This window comes from Mauremys mutica, chromosome 20 (genome assembly GCF_020497125.1).
Source record: "Mauremys mutica isolate MM-2020 ecotype Southern chromosome 20, ASM2049712v1, whole genome shotgun sequence".
NCBI lineage: Eukaryota > Metazoa > Chordata > Testudines > Geoemydidae > Mauremys > Mauremys mutica.
The window spans coordinates 7638645-7659474 of record NC_059091.1 but is presented as its reverse complement, the minus strand read 5'-3'; positions in this window follow the sequence as shown (position 1 = coordinate 7659474).

Sequence of the window (20830 nt, the reverse complement as noted above, 5' to 3'; positions counted from 1 at the left end):
GAGTGTGAGGTTCTGTCTTGCTTTCCTAATGCAGGGTCAAAGTATCTTAGCGAGCTAGGAAAGTGGGCTTGGAAAATCAGTTCCTCCTCCATAACCTAGCTTCAGTACCAAGACCTGAGTGCAGAATTCTGGCATTTGCACAATTCAAAGCTTCCTTCTCTGGCACCTTTTCCCTGGGAATCTCAAACAGGAATTAATTTCTCCCCAGCACCTCAAGGAAGAAGGAATTTATTTCTCACCTTCATTTCACAGATGGGGAAACTGAGGCACAAGGCAGTGAATTGATTTCCCCAGCATCACACAGCCAACTGGCAGAGCCAAGAGCAGAACCCAAATGTCTCAATTCTCTGTGCTCTAGCCACTAGATAACATTCCCCAGCATCGCTGAAACCTACAAGAGAGGCAGGAATGCAGGGGAAAACACAGAAACCTTAACTCTGATAGAAAATCTTCCGTATTCACCCTTCAAGAGGATAAAATAATGGCATTCCAGAAACAGACCCATCCAAAATATAATCTAAAGATGTCATCAGGGGACATGGGAAGATGAAAGAAGGACAATCAATTAGAAAGGAAAATTAAGTTCATTGAGCTTGCAGCTGGTGGTCGGAGGATCACAAAAGGAGCAGGGTTTCAGCCACGAGAAAGCAGCTTGGGGCAGGAAAAGGCAGAACGTCAGTTTGGACAATCCAGGGTAGGAGACAAAGGACAAGCCATTGTGTCCGGCTGCAGTGTTTGTGCTAAGCAGCTCTCTCTCCACCTAGTGAGCAGAGTGAGCATAGCAGCAGGCCTGCGTGAGCTCTGATGCTTTGAAAGCAGCTGTGGTTTGAGCAGGAGAAAAGCAGGGTCTCTCGGGGACTGTGAGCTAAGGCACTGCTTGAAATGCTTGCAGCGATGACCAGGATCAAAGGCACTGAGTCAGTACCAGCAGAGACAGCAGCTTTACCTGCATCCCTCAGCCCGGGTACGTGCTCGGGAGCACGAGCAGCTGGGAAGTGATGGGAACATGAGGAGGCCAGGTCAGAGATGCCATGATAGCTCTGGACACTAAGCACGGGAGCTCTCTTGCTTCTCTAGAAGGTGTGGTCCCAGGGAGACAAATTGGAGGATTGGGCCAAAAGAAATCTGATGAGATTCAACAAGGACAAGTGCACAGTCCTGCACTTAGGAAAGAAGAATCCCCTGCACTGCTACAGGCTGGGGACTGTCTGGCTAAGCAGCAGTTCTGCAGAAAAGGACCTGGGGATTACAGTGGACGAGAAGCTGGATATGACTCAGGAGTGTGCCCTTGTTGCCAAGAAGGCCAATGGCATATTGGGCTGCATTAGTAGGGGCATTGCCAGCAGATCGAGGGAAGTGATTATTCCCCTCTATTCGGCACTGGTGAGGCCACACCTGGAGTATTGCGTCCAGTTTTGGTCCCCCCACTATAGAAGGGATGTGGACAAATTGGAGAGAGTCCAGCAGAGGGCAACAAAAATGATCAGGGGGCTGGGGCACATGACTTACGAGGAGAGGCTGAGGGAACTGGGGTTATTTAGTCTGCAGAAGAGAAGAGTGAAGGGGAATTTGAAGGGGGGGTTCCAAAGAGGATGGAGCTCGGCTGTTCTCAGTGGTGGCAGATGACAGAACAAGCAGCAATGGTCTCAAGTTGCAGTGGGGGAGGTCTAGGTTAGAGATTAGGAAACACCATTTCACTAGGTGGGTGGCGAAGCACTGGAATGGGTTACCTAGGGAGATGGTGGAATCTGCATCTTTAGAGGTTTTTAAGGCCTGGCTTGACAAAGCCCCTGGCTGGGATGATTTAGTTGGTGTTGGAACTGCTTTGAGCAGGGGATTGGACTAGACGACCTCCTGAGGTCTCTTCCAATCCTAACCTTCTATGATTCTGTGGAGATCTGAGACCTATTCTTAGCTCTACCACCAACCAGCTGGGTGCCCTTGCACAAGTCATTTTCCCTCCCTAGCACAGCAGTGATCTCACTTGGCTAACGGAGAGTAATGAGCACGGAGAAAGTCAATGACGCTCCGTGAGTAGAATTCCGCACCACAGTGCGAAGACTTGGGATGAAGCGGTGAATGGTAGGCATGCTTCCCCTTCCGGAACCGAATTCTCTTCTGTCTGCAGCAGCTTCCCATTTATCATGTTTTCCTGGATTTATAGCCCTAGCCGAAAAAATGCTGATCCCTCACCGATTTCAGAGGGGCAATTTGATATTGATTCATTCATGTTTGGTAGGCAGGGTAAAATACAAAGGAGTAGAAGCAGTGTGATCTTGTTGCTGAGGTGGTAACAATGAAGAGGACAAGCGTTCTAGTCCCAACTCCACATGGCCTTGACCGGGTCATTTCCTTTGTGTACCCTCCCATCTTTTGTCTTATCTATGTAGATTTTAAGCCCATTGGGGCAGGGATTGTCTGTCTGGCTCAGTGTAGCACCCCACAAAATGGGTCCCTGATCTCAGCTGGGGGTCACTAGGCAACACTGTAATGTTAAGACTTGGGTTAAACCTCATTGAAACTGAGGGTGGAGGGGTATAATGGCTGCCCTTCATTTAAGATAGTTGCAGGGAGCCACTAAGTTATATTTTCCATATTTCCTTGCGGCCTGGCTGGCTTTTAATTTAGATGAAGGGCAACAAGAAAGAACAAAAGTCAAGTCTCCATGCAAGAGCACAGTATATGTGTCTCCTTGGTAATATGCGGTATCGATTCTGTCTCACCAAATGGCAGTTTCCTTTCAGATTGAGAGACCCCTAGAAATTTAAAGGTGCAGCACACACACCCCAAAATCAGAACAGTTACAAAGCTACAAAATACCATATGTTCTATTCCTGACTCTGCCAATCAACCACTGTATGAAATAGAGAAAGTCCCTTCATTACTCTGAGCCTCAGTGGAAATAATGATGCCTACCCAGCTTTGTAAAGTGCCCTGAGATCCTCAGAGAAAAAGCACTGCTAGGGGTTACTATTAATCAAAGAACATTTTTCCTTCCAGACAGCCCTTCCAAAAATTTCATAACCCTTCTACAGAGAAAACAAGGATACTAATTGTTTTAATGTAAATTAGAACCAATTATGAATCAATAGAGTTTACTGGAGTAAGACTTTTTATGGAATTACACCCTGTTTTAATTTAATCACGTGGTTAATTACAGGTTAATATAACAGGTAAATTGATTTATATGACTGAATTATTATCCTGTGTTGTTAATTTCATGTTAATTTTTACATGAGCTATTATTTCATTATGCAACTTTATTTTAATTTTTTTTAAAAAGTGGTTGGGGAACTGGGTATCTGGAACTGAGCGTGAGTGCCTCCCGGTCAAAATATCACCGGGATCTAAATATAAAACACGACACAGGTGCTCTCAATAAATCAAATCACCAGCCATGACACATTGGGCTCGGGTTTTCCCTTGCACTGCACTCCACCTAATAATTTACATAGTAATTCTCTTCCTTTTCCATATCACCCAGTTTCCCATATAAGGACCCCCACCTCACAGGTCTCCACTTCCAGGATTTCATCATGTGGAAAGCATGGGATGGTTTGCCAGTCCCATGAGGCCTGCCACAACCCCGGGGTCGAGAAGCCAGGATTCACATCAGCATGAAGTGGGCATAAAATCTCACTGGTTCAGAAATGGAAGCATTTTACGACTGCTTTGCACAAATGTAAATGACTCAATAAGATGCAGGTAAATCTGGCCCACTGACAGTACGAAATGTGTGCGGAGGTGAACCCACACATGCAAGGGGTCAAAAGGCAGGAGGCTGCCTTTGGAAAGGAATTCCAAAATTGAAAGAGCAAGGGAAGCTAATCGTTTTGCAGCCTCTGGTAGGTCTAAGAGCACTTAATGGAGAGCAAGGCTTTTCCCACACATAAGCAAAGTATGTACCAAGCAAGATGAAACAAGCTAAGATGAAGATGCATGATTGTACACCACAAACATTCACAGCGCTGAACTATCCACATTTTAAGGTGAAAATGGCTAATTAGCATCATGACGCTTCTGGCAGAATGTTTCTAGCACCAGCATTAAACTAATCAGAGACGAGGAGTATCCGAACATGTTTTCCCTAACCAGCATTTCTCAGGATCTACGTTAAAAAAAATAATAATAATCTTGCTACAGAAATCTACAGGAATCACCCCCAGTCCTGGGGAAATTTCCTGCAGTTGTTGAAATCATCTTAGAAGACATAGAAGAGATTGGCTAGATTTCAGGAGAAGCTTAGTTGGAAACCTATACTTGAGTTTGAGCCAAAAAAGTCCAGCAAACTGCCCTAAACTTTTTCAAAGACCAGTGACATTAGTGACATATGGTGATTTGTTCATTCCACGGTGGTGGCAAACTGGAAAAATTTCCCATTAGTCCAGCCCTCTAGTATAACCTCATTGCAGAGTTCTCTTCTGGCAAGAAAAATTCCATCATGATAAAAGTGTAAATACCAGTGAAAACCATAGAGAGGAACCAACTCTATGGGTTTCTCCAGCACCGGTGGTAGCCAAGCCTAACACTCCAAAATAAGTGGATCGAACATCAAACAAACCAAGTCACAATGGTGACCAGCACATGACCTCAACGGGCAGTGACTGTTATTCATAATTTAAAGGAGGGCTACCCAACATGCAGGGTCTCAAATGGGTTTCAGGCAGGGGGATCATCCCAGATGGAAAGTGCAGGTTCAGGTTCTTGCTCTGCCTGATTCAGGGCATGCAATTGAATCCTGGTGTCTTATCGCCTACGTGCCCTGACCATGGGGCTATTCAACATTCCAGGAGTTTGCTCTTACACTGGTTTCGATCATCCTGGACCTGAGTACGTTTCATCAAAAATGAAGCATTTGGGGCTCAACAAATCGACATTTTATGATGAAAAACTGTTTTGTTCAAAAATCTGCAGTCAGCTCAAGCCAAAGCCGTCCTCCTTGGCATCCACTCTTTTACCTTTTGTTTAAAAAAAATGTTTCTAGCTCTTATCGTGTGCTTACAACCACTGAGCCACATCCCCCACCACTTTACCTCAAGCTATGATTTCAGACTGATTTAGTTAAACTTGTGCTACTTTTATGTGTAAACACTCATATCGGTTTTCATAAATTTAAAGGCTAGACAATACCATTAGATCATCTAGCCTGACCTCCTGTATATCACAGCATGACATTCTATACCTTGGGGGAGCATACTGTAACCCCCATATTCCTCATTTTCATATAATCGTGATCTTACATATAAAGCATGCCTTGTAAGGTATCAGGGGAAAGGTTATGATCTGCTGAAAGTCATTTCTCTATCCATATATGTATATCATTAATGCATATGAAGTGATGAGAATTGTGTTGTATGGTGATCACTAAAGCATGCTGCAAGTTGGGGAAATCAGCCAGATATTAGCTCCCCAGAGGCAACAGCAAGGAAAGTAACTAGTGCCCGGGCAGGGTGTCAAACAACCCATCGACATTGTTTAGTAAGGGATCTACAATGCAATGACTCACCTGCATGAGGCCACACCAGGGGAATTGCTCAACCTTGCTGGGTGACTCAGCAATGTCACACAGATATGCCCGGACTTGTGTTCTACAAGCACATGGACTATCAAACGGACAGAGTGGACACATACTGAGCTCTTCTCCTGCCCTCACCTACGCTGCAAGCAACCAAGACACTGAGAAGAAGACAAGACTTCAACACAGGTAGGGTGACCAGATTGTAAATGTGAAAAATCAGGACAAGGGGTGGGGAGTAATAGGAGCCTATATAAGAAAAAGACCCAAAAATCTGGACTGTCCCTATAAAATCAGGACATCTGGTCACCCTAAACACAGGAGATTGGCCCAAGTTTAAGGAACAAACCTGTATATGAAGGACTTCAATATCCTGTAAGGTGAGAAAAACTGCTTCATCTAGTTGCTACCCAGTCTAGTAGGGTCGAGAATTTAGACTGTGTGCTTATATTTTATTTCTTTTCGTAACTAACTCTGACTTTTTTGCCTATCACTTAATATCACTTAAAATCTACCTTTTATAGTCAATACATGTGTTTCATTGTTTATCTTTACCAGAGAGTTTGTATGAAGTGTGGGGCAAATCTGCTCAGATTTGACAAAGGCTGGTGTACGTCCACTTTCCATTGACGAAGTGGTGAACCAATTAATAAATTTGCATTGCCCATCTTGAGCAGTGCAAGATGGTATATTCCTGGGGTACAGTGCTGGGAGCTGGGGGGATTTGGCTTTGGTGCCTTTCTCTGTGTGATTCATGAGTGGCTCTGGGAGCATTTCTGCAATCCAGCAATGTGTGGGGGCTCCATATGCAGTTGTGCTGAGTGATCACAGCGCCTGGAGGGACTTACTGCTGGTCACTAGCAAGGCATTGTGGCACCTTAAAGACTAACAAATTGATTTGAGCATAAGCTTTTGTGCTTTTTGAGCTTATGCTCAAATAAATTTGTTAGTCTCTAAGGTGCCACGAGTACTCCTGTTCTTTTTGCGGATACGGACTAACACGGCTGCTACTCTGAAACCTAGTGAGAGACAGTCCAGGCTGGAGACAATTAAGGGGGCACAGCAGTCCCGCAGTCTCAGCCTGCACTCTGGGGTTCCCATCACACACAGGCCATAGAATTACACCCAGTTATTCCTGTACTGAGCCCAATATCTTGTGTTTGACTAAAATATCTTCCGGAAAGGCATTCAGTCTTGATCTGAGGACATCAAGAGATGGATTATCCCTAACTGAGTGCCCATTGGTTAATCCAGGCATGTTGGGTCCCACATGTTATGTTCAAGGCATACACACAGTTAGATAAAAACATCAAATACTCTTGTTGGAAGGTTACATCACACTACTTTATTTCTTCGAATCCAGAACTTTAACACAGAAGAAATAAAAAACAGAGAGAGACAAAGCAGACTGCTCCCTAAAACAGGAAAGGCGCAACTCACCAAACCTATCTCTAAGCTAGCTGGCTGCTCACTGATGCTGCTAGGCTCAATTCATAGGCTTCCCCACAAAACCCCACTAGCCTGCAAGCAGGAACAGGAAAACCCCTTGAGCTTTTAAAATGACCACCTAAGATTTCAATACAGTTTTCAATACACCACACCACTTCTGGGTAGGATTGTTCCCTATGGTCTATTCCCCAAGGCTTAATCTAGAGTGGTTTGAAATGTCTCAAGCAATTGAGTCTCCACCTCTGTCCTTGAGGGTCATTTTCCTAATAGTCACCCTTCCTAAATGTATAGATACTTAAGGTGAGAAGTGACCTTTATGATCATTTAAGCTGACCTCCTACATAAGCTAGGCCAGTGGTCCCCAACCTTTTCTGGGTGGTGGGTGCTGGATGACGAGCCACCGAGGACCATGGCCGGCAGACAAGCATCCACCGTAATGCTTCCGAGAAGCGGTAACGTCAAGAGGCGTTGCCGCCTAAATGCAGCCAATAATCAGAGGCATTTTGGCGGCGACGCCTCTTGATGATGCTGCTTTTCGGTGGCATTTCAGCCGATGCTTGTCCGCCGGCCAGTACGCGGGCACACATAGATCCCCCGGCGGGCGCCATGGCGCCCACGGGCACCACGTTGGGGACCACTGACCTAGGCTATGAAATTTTGCGTAGCTACTCTTTTATTGATCCCAGTAACTTGTGTTTAACTAAAACATAACCTTGATCTTCACAGGCTTCCGGGAGTAATTTAAGGTGCTGGTTTCTAACCTACATGCCCTAAATGTTTGGGGTCCCTTCGTGTGATAACACACCAGCTGGTGATATCTCCATAGATAGGAGGTGCTTAGGCCAACACATCCTAAGCCCTGGTTTTGGAATGAATGGGGAACAGAGACTGTCTTACCGTCTTGTGCCTAAAAGGATTCCTGTACGTCAGGGCAAGAAATACATTAGCTGAGGGGGGCAGTGTGCATCTGGGGACAGTTGCTTCACTGCTACCTTTGCTATACCTTTTCTGGGGTTAACAGAGACCTGCGGTGCCCAGGCAATCTGGGAGCTTTTGCCAGCATGCAGTTCATTATACAAGGAAGCATCACTGAATTACCTAAATGAAAAATGTGCATCATATTTTCAGTCTGAATTTGCCTAGCTTCAGTTTCCAGCCATTGGATCTGATTCTACTTTTGCTTGCCTGGTTAAAGAGCTTCCTGCTATCAGATCTGTCCTCCCCGGGTAGGTACTTATTGGCCACAAAAGCTCGATATAGACTGAGAAACTCTCATAAAAACAGCTATTTGTCTTTGCAATTAGATTGTGGCTGGGATGGAGAGAGAGAAACATATTTGGTTCTCTTGATTTGCCTTCTGGCTTTTGTACCTTTAGCAGGCGCATTTTCCTGGGGTTTGTTGTTGTTTTGTTTTGTTTCCTGCAACCAGTAAGGCTAGAAACTTTTTTTCTTTTCTTTTTTTCCAAATTAAAGCTGAGATTCTCATGGAATCGGCTGATTCCAGGAGCTGGGGCTTTAAAAAAAACCCCACCAAATATCACAAAACACGTGCTGAAATCACAAGAGCTGGCAACCCTGTACAGAATTGTGGTGCTTAGCAAGCACCAATCAGGGATTGTGACAATGGGACCGTCTGTGTCCCAAAGAGCTTCTGATCTTGCTTTCCCTCATCTACAGACAGCTCTAAGTCTTCCAGATTCCAGGTCTCCTTCTCCCCCACTCAGCCTCTGCCAGTGAACCAAATCTATTCAAATGCAACATGAGGAGGAAGAAAAAGGAAGGAGCAAAATGCAGGCAGGAGCTCTGAGGGGATGGATGATCCTAGTCAGCTTGACATTGTGCTGAACACATAAAGGTTTGTTCATGATTTGGTCAAGGCATCAATTGTGTGTGAGTCACAGGCCTAGATTCTCAGCTCTGCCCACTTTACCCTTTGTATAGCTGAGGAGAGAAGGGGACGGGGGGGTGAAGAAAAATGATTCTAAACCACCTTTCCACTCCCCCAATCTGGGTGAGCCAGAGGCCATTTTGTCCAACGGTGTAACTTAGAGCAGCCTCAAGGCTGCTTTAAATGACGTCGGCTGCTGTGGGCCAGCTGTGCCAGCCAAAGATCAGGCACAACACTGGGCACTCTGGGCCCCATCCTAGCATGCCCCCTATGTGGCAGAGAGCTGGCTTAGAGCTTTGCACTGCACCGAGACTCCCCTCTGTCAGGAGCAGCCCTCAGCCACCACTCTATGCTGGCCTTTTAACTCCAGTGTACTGCTGACACATCAGAAAGCAGCCTGAACCAGGGCTAAGGATGTGGCTCCGACTTTTTCTGTCAGCCTCCAGCTGGCTTTTTCAGTTGAGCCCAGGAAGGGATGGACACTGTCGCACTCACACTCACTTGCACCTTACTCAGTCAAGCTCTTCTCAGGGTGAGTAAAGGGGGGCAGAATCTGGCTCTAAACTACACAGAATGGGCAGGAGAGACTGAGAATGGGAAGGAGGGAGGGAAATAGGAACTGGAAACATGGGTTTATGGCCCCTCTGCACCATTTGCAATCTGGCTGCAAACACCTGGCAAACTTTTGCCCCCTTGAGGAGAGCGCCCTGCTGGTGCATCTTGGCCCTGTGCTTGTTCAACTCCCATTGACACCAATAAGAAAGGAACTGCTGCCTAGTGATGAGAGCAGTAATTTCAGACTCAGGAGCCCTGTGTTCAATTCCCTCCTCTGCAGCAGACTCCTAGTGTGACGTTGGGCAAGGGTCTTAAGGCCAGATTTTCAAGGATGTTAGGCACCCAAATCCCATGGATTTCAATGGGAGTTAGGCACCTAACTCTGGTGCTTTTGAAAATCCCACTAGGTGCCTCCCTGCATCTTTGGGAGCCCCAATACCTTTGATATCTGGCCCTTAGTCTCTCAGGCCAGATCCTCCAAGATATTTAGGTTCCTAACTCCCATTGCTTTCAATGGGAGTTAAGCACCTAAACACCTTGGACTCAGATCTGGGCCTTGGTGCCTCACTTGCTTGCATCCGAAGAAGTGGGTATTCACCCACGAAAGCTCATGCTGCAAAACTTCTGTTAGTCTATAAGGTGCCACAGGATTCTTTGCTGCTTCTACAGAACCAGACTAACACGGCTACCCCTCTGATACTCTCTTATCTAACTTGACACAATCCACCCACTCCCAGCCATAGGGACAGATTCAACGGTACTCTCCTCCTGGGATGCAAGGCTCCTGCAAACCTGCCGTAGCCAGTTAAACCAGCTTTGCAGCTGCTTTGCATCACCCAAGCTTGGCAACCAATCTCACCCATCAAGCTCAGGTGGTACACAGCTCCCTTGTTTAATATGGGACAGATTGCATCTCTTGGCATGGCTCTAAGGAAAGAGGTGACATGTGGGTGCACCGTGCTTGCGGGAGCACCACCATAAGGCCTGCACCGTAGACACACACACGTTTCCCGATGCTCTCTTTGTTGTGCTGGGGGAGTTGGTTGCTACAGCCCCTACAGAGGTGTAGCATGCTTACCTACATGCATCCAGCCAGCTGGTATGTCAGGGAAACAGAGATCTGGGTCCATCCCTCCCCACCCACGGAGCATCTGAGCACAGCCTGCGTTCTAGCCACTGCACCCAAATCCACGATCCAGGCAACACTAATGCACGGGGTGGTGGTATATGCTGGGAGACTCAACCTCCCTTCTTCTCCCATGTATGGACATGTTAGACCGGGTCCCAATCAAAGCCTTTCCTGACATGCATGTGCATGTATGTATATATGTGTGTGTGCAGGGTGGGGCAGGGAAACTGCAGGGTTTTTTGGCCCAGATCCTCAAAGGCATTTAGGTGCCTAACTCCCCTGGGAGCCAGTGTGAATTAGGTGCCTAACTACCTTGGAGAATCTGGACCTTTGTCCTTACGGGGTGGTTCCCAGTAAAATATTGGTGCTATTTTTAAATGAGAGTTGTCCCTCCCGCCGCTCATAGTTTCTTTTCCTAAAATAAAGTTTCCAAGAAGAAACAAAAACCAGAGTCAGAGATGTTTAAGGCCAGAAGGGACAGTTAATATCACCTAGTCTGACCTGCATAACACAGCTCATAAAACCTCCCTTCCACCCTAGCGATTCCTGAAGCAACCACGCTAACCTCTGGCTGCGCTAGAGCATATCTTGCAAGAAAGACCTTCCCTGTCTTGATTTAAAGACTGCAAGAGAAGGAGAATCCACCACATCCCTTGGGAGGGTGTTTCAATAGTTAATTACCTAGGTAAAAATGCGTGACTTGTTTCTAGTCTGAATGTGTCTAGCTTCGGCTTCCAGCCATTGCATCTGGTTCTGCCTCGGTCTTCCTGATTAAAGAGCTCTCTGCTATCAGATTGCTCCTTACCATGTAGGTACTTACAAGCCACAAAAGCAAACTATAGACCGACAAGCTCTCATAAACACAGATATTTGTCTTTGCAATTAGATTAGACAGAAAGAAGCGCTTTAATGTATAGGGCTGTGTCACTCATCTGAGCCCCGGGGCCAAACAGCAGTACGTTCGTTCCATTCCTGGCTAACATCTGTAAGGCACCACAAAACTTCATTTGTATTTAAAACATGGCTCTGTAAAGGAGTGCGGATTAATTGCACACATGAAAAGGGAAGGGTAGCTACAAGGGTTATTAACACCGAGGGTTAGATTAAAGGGTAAACAGTGCTGAAGAACCCGTTTAAAAATCGCCCCACGGACCATTCAAATGGAAGCGGAGTGAGAGTTAAGCTGATTCTTATTGGGCAGGAGTTTTTACCCAAGTCACACAGGTGTGATTCCATCCGAAATATTTCTCTGTCCCCCAGAACTGTGGTATCTGAGCACCTCACCTGTAGGCCTCACCCTCCCCACCCCCCATGCAGTATGGAAGTGCTGTTATTCCCATTTTACCGATGGGGAACTTAGGCACAGAGAGACTAGGGGCTGTATCCACAAAGGGGGCGTAGGCGCCGACTTCCCCTCTTTCCCGTGGGTGCTCGACCCCCCCCCCCCGCTCTGCCCCCAGCCCTGCCCTGCCCCCACTCCACCCCTTCCATGAGGCCCCGCCTCTTTCCACCCCTGCCCTGCCCCCATTCCAACCCCTTCCCCAAAGTCCCCGCCCCAACTCTGCCCCCATTCCAACTCCTTCAACAAATCCCTGCCCTGGCCCCACCTCCTCCCCTGAGCACGCCATGTTCCTGCTCTCCCCCTCCCCCCCCAAGCATGCTAATGCTGACAAACAGTTGTTTGGCGGCAACCGGGCAGGAAATGCTTGGGAGGTAGGTGGGGGAGCGGGGACGCAACGCACTCAGGGGAGGGGGAGGAGGAGGTGGGGTGGGGAGAGAGGGGAGCTTTGCTGCTGGTGGGTGCAGAGCACCCACTAATTTTTCCCCCTGGGTGCTCCAGCCCTGGAGCACCCACAGAGTCAGCGCCTATGGACGCAGGCTCAGTGTTGTAACACTGAACTTTAGGCGCATACTGGAATCCACAGCCCCGAGTTAGGCTCCCAATACAATACTTACAATCATTGGGCCTGAGAAAGACCCTACCGCCTAGTGGTTAGCACACTTACCTAGGAAACACAGGCTCCAGTCCTTGCTCCAATGAATATTTATATCATACAAAATGGAACATTTTCAACAGAGGAGACTGAGCACACGCTAGCCCAGAATACCCAATGGCCCCCCAGTTAGGAGATGGGAGAACTGTGCTTCAGTTCCTGCTCTCAGTTAGGAAGAGTAGGGATCAGAACGTGGCTCTTCCAGAGGACTGCCTAGCCGGTTAGTTATAAAGTGGCTGCCCTCCTCAGCTGTGTTTTGTGCAGGTTAGGCGTGCTCTGAGAACACCTCCCAGACAGCAAGGGAACACCCGGTCTGAGAATCCCGCTCAGCAGCAGCAGGATCTCGGTGGCTGCCTACATGGCCAGTGGCAGGAGTTTAGGAGCCCTGGGGACTTTAGGTGCCTACAGGCTTAGGGGGCAGCTTAGCAGGGATTTTGAGGATCTATATTTTGGACGTAGGCACCTAAACTCTTTTGTGGCTCTCATCCCAAGTGATCTACCCAAGGTCCCACCGTGAATCTGTGGCAAAGCAGGGAAGGCCACCTAGGTCTCCCACGTCCCATGCCAGTACTCTAACCACTGGCCCATCCTTCCTCTGCAAGCACTGTTTACTGGCCCAGGGAAGCATAGGCCCAGCTCCTATAGGCTGCCTTATTCCAACTCTTTGCATAGCATAATAGGTACCTCTCCCATCTCAGCTGCTTGCTCTGGTGATGGGGCAGTTTGCCCATGCCCTGGGCCAAACGCTCAGCAGGTGTAAATGAGTGTAGCTCCACCCAAGTCTAATAAGCTACATCCGTTTCCACCAACTGGGGCCTCTGGCCCATCTGGCCTTCAGGAGCCGTAAGTGAGAGAGGCTGTGGGTAAACGTCACCTTTTCTTTCTGATCTCCCCATCTGCCCTCCATGAAATCTCACGAGCGGGGCTCATTCTGGACATTCCCACAGACTGGAGGGGCTACCAGGGAACAGGTAATCTGGTGAAGCTATTTGGGGAGTCATTTCCCCCTCCCCCACCATCCCCCTTTGTTGTTCTGGCCCACACAGATTTCTCTGCAATAGTCTATGACAGGTATGATGGGCTCATGGAAGATCCAAAGACAGTGGTTTCAACTTCATCAGTGTTGTATGTACCCTGATGGGGTAAGGACTGTATCCTGGCTCCATGGGGCAGTTACAAGATTCCTGCAGGAGCTCGAATCAGTCATGCAGGAGACAAGTCCGGGGAAGTCAATGTGCAGCAGCAGTTAAAAAAAGCGAACAGAATTTTAGGAACCACTAGGAAAGGGATAGCTAATACGACAGAAAATATCATAATGCCACTATATCAATGCATGGTATGGCCACACCTTGAATTAATGCACAAATACAGAAAGGGGGAAAACTGGGAGTTGTGGTGGATCACAACCTCAGCATGAGCCAGGAATGCGATGCTGTTGCAAAAAAAAAGCAAATGCAATTTTAGGTTGCATTCACAGAGGCACAGCGGGCATGTCACGGGAGGTGATAATACCGCTTTACTCAGCACTGGTTGGGCCTTAGCTGGAGTACTGTGTCCAGTTTTGGTCACCAAGGTAGAGACAGGATTTAGAGGAACTGTAAAGGATCCAGAGGCGAGCAACAAAGATGATCAAAAGGATGGAAAGCAAGCCATACGAGCAGAGGCCAGGGCCGCCCGGGGGGGGGGGGCAAGTGGGGCAATTTGCCGCAGGCCCCATAGGGGCCCCCCATGAGAGTTTTTTGGGGCCTCTGGAGCAGGGTCCTTCACTCGCTCTGAGGGCCCCGGAAAACTCTTGCAGGGCCGGGCTCCTGGAGCTTCTTCCGCTCCGGGTCTTCGGCGGCGGGGGGTTGGAAGGACCCCTTGCTGCTGAATTACCGCCAAAGCAGGGGCCCCCGCCGCCGAAGACCCCAGGTCCCCTGAATCCTCTGGGCGGCCCTGGCAGAGGCTGAAGGAACTGGGTATATTTAGTTTGCAAAAGAGGAGATTAAGGGGGGATATGATAGTGGTCTTCAGATACTTGAAAGGCTGCCATAAAAAAGATGGAGAAAAGTTGTTCTCTTTTGCCACAGACAGCAAATACAAGAGGCAATGGGTTCAAACTACAGCAAAGCAGATGTCGATTAAATCACAGGAAAAACTGTAAGAACAGTAGGACAGTGGTTCTCAATCTTTCCAGACGCCTGTACCCCTTTCAGGGGTCTGATTTGTCTTGTATACTCCAAGTTTCACCTCACTTAAAAACCACTTGCTTACAAAATCAGACATAAAAATACAAAAAAGTATCCCAGCCACACTAGTACTGAAAAATGGCTTCCTTTCTCATTTTTACCATATAATTATAAAATAAATCAATTGGAATATAAATATTATACTTCCATTTCAGTGCATAATATATAGAGCAGTATAAACAAGTCATTGTCTGTATTAAATTTTAGTTTGTACTGATTTCGCTAGTGCTTTTTATGTAGCCTGTTGTAAAACTAGGCAACTATCTAGATGAGTTGATGGAAGACCTCTGCGTACCCTCAGAAGCACACGTACCCCTGGTTGAGAATCACTGCAGTAGGACAATGGAGTAGACTGCCTCAGGAGTCTTTAAAACGTGGTTGTGATTCTCCATTACAGGCAAGTTTTATATCAAGGTGGATTTGTTTGGTCCAGAAGATCTGCTTTAGTTCAAACAGGAACTAATTTGGGGAAGTTCTATGGCCTGTGTTATACCAAAGACTAGATAGTCCCTTCTGACCTTGGAATCTATGGGACTGTGATCACAGAGTCAGGCCCTGTGAGACGATTGCGAGAGTCACCATGTGGGTGATACACGGGAAGCTATGTATACATCTGAGCTCTTTCCCAGTTCAAGATCTGCTTTCCCTGTAATGCTTTTGTTCTGAATAAATAGTACTTTGCTTTAGGAAGGCTGGTCACTGGTTAACCCTGTCATTGCCCTTAAGAGAACAGACCAGCCAGTACTGAATAAAGTCAGATCCACTGAGATGATCAGTGAATTGCAGCCTAAATCTCCAGGCTAGAGGGAGCATTGCCTGACTCTGCCCTGAGAAAGGTGAGACCTAAGTAATGGGCCCTCAAGAAGGCCACAGAGGGGTCAGAGATTCAGTTTACTTTGGGAACTGTGACACAGTCCACCATCCTTCTCAATACTATTACCGTATAGTGTCCAGCCAGATCTCTTTAGAGGCACAGGGTGTCATGGGTGGTACCTTATAGAATTATAGGCCTGGTAGGGACCTCGAGAAGTCATCTAGTCCAGTCCCCTGCACTAAGGCAGCACTAAGTATTATCTAGACCATCCCTGACAGGTGTTTGTCCAACCTGCTCTTCCAGTGGTGGACATGCCACAACCTCCCTAGGCAATTTATTCCAGCGTTTAACCACCCTGACAGGAAGTTTTTCCTAATGTCTAACCTAAATCCCCCTTGCTGCAATTGAAGCCCATTGCTTCTTATCCTAACCTCAGCAGTTAAGGAGAACAATCTATAACTATAGCAGGGTGCTTACCCTGCTCCTGCCCTGAAGGGCTTAAAATAGCCCTGGGAGAGGGGTGTGGCAGGGAAAGCTACTAGGCTGATTGGAGAAGCAGCAGCAGCTGGGCCACGCCCCAATCAGGCCTCAGCTGGTCCTATATAAGAGGCTGGGAGCCAGGCACTCAATAGTGTCTCTGTATCCAGAGAGAGAGTGAGAAGGGCCTGGTTGTAGGGAGCTTAGCTAGGGATCTGGAGTGGAGTAGGGCTGGGGAAAAGTCAAGGGAGCTCTGGCCTAGGAAAACTGCAAGCCTGGTAAGGCCTATTAGGTATTGGGTTGCAGGGGGGCAGCCCATGGGTAGCCAGAGGCAGCAGGTCCAAACCCCTTTGCCTGTGATGAGTGGCTTACACTGCAGTCTGCCCCAGTGAACAGGGGCTAGATGGAGACTGGACAGTAGCCAAGACTGAGGTGAAGTGGGGATAGTGGGTGGGGGTTCCCCTGGGAGGAGGAGATCCAGACTGGGGGGGGTACTGCCAGGGGGCAGCACCCAGTTAAAGAGGCACTGGGGGATATGAGGGGCCAGTGGTAGTGGATCACTAGCTGGTAGAGGGTGCTCCAGAGGGCTGGTGAACTAATTCCTGAGGACAACCAGCAGGAGGTGCTGCAGGGTGAGTCCACTTGCTTACAATAACCCTCCTCTTATTAACAACCTCTTAGATACCTGAAGACTTATCATGTCCCTCCTTGGTATTCTCTTCTCTGCATTAAATCAGCCCTGATTTTTCAATCTTTCCCCATGGCTCATGCTTTCTAGGCTTTTAATCATTTTTGTTGCTCTCCTCTAGACTTTCTCCAATTTGTCCATCTTTCCCAAAGTGTGGTGGCCACCAGGGAACACAATACACCACTTGAGGCCTTATCAGTGCTGAGTAGAGTGAAAGAATGACTCCTTGTGTCTTGCTTACAAGAGGGAGGGATAGCTCAGTGGTTTGCACATTGGCCTGCAAAACCCTGGGTTGTGAGTTCAATCCTTGAGGGGGCCATTTAGGGAAATGGGGTAAAAATCCATCTTGTGATTGGTCTTGCTTTGAGCAGGGGGTTGGACTAGATGACCTCCTGAGGTCCCTTCCAACCCTGATATTCTATGATTCACTCCTACTAATACATAGCAGAATGTTTGCTTTTCTTGCAAGTGTTACATTGTTGATTCATATTTAGTTTGTGATCCACTGTCACCCCCAGATCCTTTTCTGCAGTATTCCTTCCTAAGCAGTCATTTCTCGCTTTGCATTTGTGCGATTAATTATTGCTTCCTTAGTGTAGTCATTTGTATTTGTCCTTATTGAATTTCATCCTACTTATTACAGACCATTGCTCCAGCTTGTGAGGATCATTTTGAATTCTAAGCTTAGCCTACAAAGTGCCTGCAACCCCTCCCAGCTTGGTATTATCCACCAACGTTATAAGTGTACTCTCTGCCATTAGCCTAATCATTTATGAAGATATCAAATAGAACTGGACCCAGAATGGATCTCTACAGGACCCCATGCAAAAGTCCTTTCAGCTTGGTTGTGAACCATTGATAACTATTCTGAGTACGCTTTCCCAACCAGTTGTGCACCCACCTTATAGTAGTTGATCTAGGCTATATTTCTCTAGTTTATGAGAAGTGTGATTGGGTTTCCACCCAACACAAGGCTTGAAGGAGTTAAGGTGGCCAGGTAGGTTAACTAACTCCCCAGGCTGCATCTGGTGGAGGATCCAGGGAGCAGTGAGTAATTGGATAAGGCTCATTTGGGTAGGAACAAAAGGGTCCTGTATAAAGCCAGGAGCTGAGCAGAGCCGGCTCCAGGGTTTTTGCTGCCCCAAACAGCAAAAAAGGGATTGCGGGGGGGAGGAAAGCCGTGATCATGATCTGCAGCTCTACCACTGCTGCTTCAGTTTTTGGTGGCTGGTCCTTTGCTCCAAGAGGGAGTGAGGGACCTGCTGACGAAGACCCAGATGTGCCGCTCCTCACTGTTGGCTGCCCCAAGCAGCTGCTTGCTGGGCTGGTGCCTGGAGTTGGCCTGGCTGCAAGGGAAGTAGTCTGCAGTCACTCCCTGGGAGAAGAGAGGTAGTATTCAGTTGCTCCCTACCTGGGAGTAGGAAGCTTGGGCTGGTAAACCCAGAGGAGGAGACACAAAGGTAGGGAAGGCTTAGGAGAAAAGCAACAAGGTGAGGGTAGGGCAGATCTTGGCTGCTGATCAGAGTGACCCTGAGCTGGACCCTGGAGTAGGGGGCAGGCCCCAGTCCCCCTCCCAGCCACTAGAGAAGTGGAGCAGACCAGATGGCAGAGAGCAGACTGCCTAGGACAGACATTGTGACTGGGGCCTCCAGACAACTCACTAAGAGGAAGCTGCAGCTCCTGGCGCAAGAGGGGCCGTAAAGCAAGACAGGATGTGGGAAAAGGCGAGTAGAGGAGGGTGCGGCACCTGGAAGGCACCAATCCCAGAGTTGCCAGGAGGAGATGCCCTTGCGGTGAGTGGGTGCCCATGACAAGAGGGTGATGTGAGACCCTATCAAAAGTAGGGCTGGCAAACAATTAAAAAATCGCAATTAATCACAACATTTAAAAAAAAGTTGCAATTACTCAGTTTTAATCACACCAATAATAAATACCAATTTAAATTATCAGAAATATTTTGGATGTTTTCTACATTTTCAAATATTTTGATTACAACACAGAATACCAAAAAGTATACAGTGCTCACTTTATATTGATTACAAATGTTTGCACTGTAAAAAATAAAAAAAAATCAGTTCTCCTCCTACAAGTACCATAGTGCAATCTCTTTAGCATGAAAATACAAGATCTAGTCCAACTGCTACTTCCCCTCATCCACAAGTACCTTCCTGCCCTGTCAAAGAAAGACATTAGGTTGATTTGACAAGATTTGTTCTCGACAAATCCATGTTGACTGTTAACTTATCACCTCATTTTGTTCTGGGTGCTTACAAAGTGACAGTCTGACGATTTCCTCTGTAATTCCCGGGGTTGTCCTTATTCCCCTTTCTATAGAGATACTACAGTAGAACCTCAGAGTTCCCTGACCAGTCAACCGCACACCTCATTTGGAATAGGAAGTAGTGCACACTCAGGCAGCAGCAGAGATCCCCCCCCGCAAAAGCAAATGCAGTACTGTGTTAAATGTAAACTACCAAAAAAAAGGAGAGCAGCATTTTTCTTCTGCATAGTAAAGTTTCAAAACGGCATGAAGTCAATGTTCAGTTGTAAGCGTTTGAAAGAACCACCATAATGTGGTGGTCAGCAATTACGAACATTTCAGAGTTACGAACGACCTGCATCCCCCCTGCTTGTAACTCTAAGGTTCTAGTGTATATTTGCTCTTTTCGGTCCTCCCAGCCGCCATGAGTTCTCAAAGGTAATTGCTAATGACTCGGATCCCTTCCCCCAGTTTCCTAGGATGTATTTCACCAGGCCTTGCCAACTTGAAGACATCTAACGTGTCTGAGTAATTCTGATCTTCCCATTTTAGCCTCAGATGCTACCCCGTTTACATGGATTTTCGCTATGCTGGTCGGCCGATCACTTAACTTTTTTGGTGAAAACTGAAACAAAAAAGGCATTTAACACGTCAGCCATTGCTATAGTTTTGTTATTGGTTCACCCCCCCTTGTTGATTAAGGGGCCTACCCTGTCCTCGGTCTCTCCTCTCTTCTCCTTATGGCTCACCTCAGGTTAGCAGCCTGCGGATAAAATGCTGTAGTCTGCCTGAAGTCTCTGGGCTCAGTAGTGGGGTATCTGAGTGAAATACAATGGCCTGTGATAGACAGGAGGTCAAACGATGGGACCCTTCCGGCTTTGAAACTAAGCAGACTGAACTTTAGCCCTCTTCATGGTGGTTGCCTGATTTATTCTGCTCCGTGGGACTCGATCATATGCGCTGACTTTTAGTTTTCCCCAGGGAGGCTCCACCCCAATCTGCCCTGAGGCCCCACCCTTGCTGAGCCTTTTCCAGCCCCTCCCCGAGATCCCCACCCACACATTGCTCTGCCCTCCCTCAAGCCTCTCCCCAAGCTGCCAAAGAGCTGAGCACCCACTATTTTTTTTTCCATGGGTGCTCCAGCCCCAGAACACCCATGTCGTCGGCACCTACGGACTCAGCAACCAGAGTGGAAGACTGATTTAGTGATTATGACCCTTTTCTGGGTTTTGGGAGGCCTGGTTTAGTTCTCCCTCTACCACAGACCCAAGATCACACAATGAGAAAGTCACTTCGTCTCCTTTGAAAATCTAGGCCTTCATTATTGTCACTTTTTGTGTTTGTGCAGCACCTATCAAGATGGGGCGATGATCCATCTCAGGGGCCCTTAGTCACCCCTGCCATACAATCATCATGGAATGTTTTCAGAGGATGAAATTCTCAAGAGCCACATCAAGCTCTTACATAGTGCAGTGGTGGGGCTGTTCTGAGGACCCACCCAGTCGGCAGGTGTTGGAATCCTGCAAACAGCTGAGGCCGTTTTGCTGACTCATGGGAGCAGGTCTGGCTCATTGACTGCACCCTGGGTGTAGGGAAGGTGGGCCTGGCTCTCGAGGGACAGGAGGGCCTGGACAGAACAAGGAGTAATGGTCTCAAGTTGCAGAGGGGGAGGTTTAGGTTGGACATTAGGAAAAACTTTTTCACTAGGAGGGTGGTGAAGCACTGGAATGGGTTCCCTAGGGAGGTGGTGGAATCTCCTTCCTTAGAGGTTTTTAAGGTCAGGCTTGACAAAGCCCTGGCTCGGGTGATTTAGTTGGGTTTGGTCCTGCTTTG